This window comes from Palaemon carinicauda, chromosome 4, assembly GCF_036898095.1.
Source record: "Palaemon carinicauda isolate YSFRI2023 chromosome 4, ASM3689809v2, whole genome shotgun sequence".
In the NCBI taxonomy this organism is placed as follows: domain Eukaryota; kingdom Metazoa; phylum Arthropoda; class Malacostraca; order Decapoda; family Palaemonidae; genus Palaemon; species Palaemon carinicauda.
In genome coordinates, this window is record NC_090728.1 from 69151012 (window position 1) to 69153511 (window position 2500).

The following is a 2500-nucleotide window of genomic DNA, read 5'->3' on the forward strand; positions in this document are numbered from 1 at the left end:
TGTACGTCAGAGAGTGAATAGAGGGTTGGGCATGAATGTAAAGAGAGTTTTGTATGAGAAAGTGATTGTACCAACTGTGATATATGGATAGTAGTTGTTGGGAATGAAAGCGACGGAGAGACAGAAATTGAACGTGTTTGAGATGAAGTGTTTAAGGAGTATGGCTGGTGTATCTCGAGTAGATAGGGTTAGGAACGATGTGGTGAGGGTGAGAACGGGTGTAAGAAATGAGTTAGTAGCTAGAGTGGATATGAATGTGTTGAAGTGGTTTGGCCATGTTGAGAGAATGGAAAATGGCTGTCTGTTAAAGAAGGTGATGAATGCAAGAGTTGATGGGAGAAGTACAAGAGGAAGGCCAAGGTTTAGTTGGATGGATGGAGTGAAGAAAGCTCTGGGTGATAGGAGGATAGATGTGAGAGAGGCAAGAGAGCGTGCTAGAAATAGGAATGAATGGCGAGCGATTGTGACGCAGTTCCGGTAGGCCCTGCTGCTTCCTCTGGTGTCTTAGATGGCTGCGGAGGTAGCAGCAGTAGGGGTTTCAGCGTTATGAAGATTCATCTGTTGTGGATAACGGGGGAGGGTGGGCTGTGGCACCCTAGCAGTACCAGCCGAACTCGGTTGAGTCCCTTGTCAGGCTGGGAGGAACGTAGATAGGAGAGGTCCCCTTTTTTTGTTTCATTTATTTGATGTCGGCTACCCCCTAAAATTAGGGGATATATATATATATATATATATATATATATATATATATATATATATATATATATATATATATATATATATATATATATATATATATATATATATATACACACACCAATATATATATATACAGTGGAACCTCTACATACGAATTCAATCCGTTCCAGAACCAACTTCGGATGTAGAAAATGTTCGGATGTAGAAACGAATTTTCCCATAAGAATACATTGAAATAGGATTAATCCGTGGTTGAGCCCAAGAACCTATGATAACTTCTTAATAAACTACTACACATAATTTTCCCATGAGAATAATGAACACTAAATTAGATAATAGACATGTAAAAAAGAAGAATAGATATGTAAATAAAAAGAATTAGCAAAAAATGATAAATAAGAAACGGGTTTTTAGCATAACTTTACCTTAGAAACTCCAGCGCAGGTGTTGTTAGTCTTGCTACGCAGAGAGGAGATGGACGGGCGGCGAGGAGGTAGAGAGGTTAAATACGATAAACGTACACTACCGTAACTTATTCTAACTTACACTAAGTGAACTTTAACATAACTTAGCTTATTTTTTTTTTATTTTTATATTTTATATTTTTTTTTTACATTTTCTTTTTTTCTTTTTGGTGATTACGTAATTTTAATCACTATCACTCTCTACATTTAAAATTGACTGAATTTCTTTTGCTTCACTCTTTTCCGTTGTCTGTGTTTCACTTTCTTCCGCTTCACTCTTTGCTGTTTTCTTCGATTCACTTACATCCTCTTCATCGCGAGTTCGCTTCGCAGTTTTTTTAAAGAAAGCATCAATAGATAATTGCTTGGTACGGCTTTTCAGAATGTTTCGAAAGTGAGTTAGGCAAACATCATCGAATTGCGAAACTACACGACAAACCTGCAATTTCTTTGGATGGTATTTGTCGATGAAGTCGATCACGTCTTGATATTTTCCTAACACCTCTTTTATTTGCACCGAACCTAACACATGTTCTACCTCCTCGCTCCCTTCCTCGTCATCACTCATGTGCTCCGACATAGCATGGAGTTCCTTGAGCTCATCCGTGGCAAGTTCGTCGTGATGTTCGACGACGAGTTCCGTAACGTCATCTGCGATGACCTCCAGACCCATGGACTTGCCAAGGGAGACGATTTCCTCTACGGCTTCTGCTGCACCGACCACGGGATCAGGTTCGGGGTCAAAACCCTCGAAATCTCGGGGAGAAACTGCATCAGGCCACAGCTTCTTCCAGGCAGAATTGAGGGTCCGTCGAGTTAATCCCACCCAAGCCTGATCTATGATCTTTAGAATTAGAGATGACTTGCTGGTCCATGGGCTGGAGGATAGAGGTGGTATTCGGTGGAAGATACAGCACCTTTATGAACTTGAATTCATCGAAGATATCATCTTCAAGTCCGGGGGGGTGAGCGGGTGCATTGTCAAGGCATAGCAGGCACTTTAAAGGGAATTTCTGTTCATGAAGATACTTCTTCACAGAAGGGCCGAAAACTTGGTTTACCCATTGCACAAAGAATTGCCTAGTGACCCAGGCCTTCGAGTTGGATCGCCAGAAAATATGAAGCTGATCTTTATCGACGTTGTGTGCTTTAAAGGCCCTAGGGTTCTCTGAATGGTAAACCAGTAAGGGCTTGACTTTAAAGTCCCCGCTAGCGTTGGCACATAGGGCAAGAGTCAACCGATCCTTCATTGGCTTATGCCCAGGCAATTTCTTCTCTTCGGCAGTGATGTAGGTTCGACTCGGCATCTTCTTCCAAAACAGCCCGGTTTCATCACA

The 2500-nt window shown here is 41.4% G+C and overlaps 1 protein-coding gene across 1 annotated transcript in view; it reads left to right on the forward strand.

Annotated features, from left to right (window-relative positions):
• LOC137639491 (uncharacterized peptidase YuxL-like) overlaps nt 1–2500 on the forward strand; it is a 185516-nt gene that overhangs the window by 171457 nt on the left and 11559 nt on the right. The window lies entirely within an intron of this gene.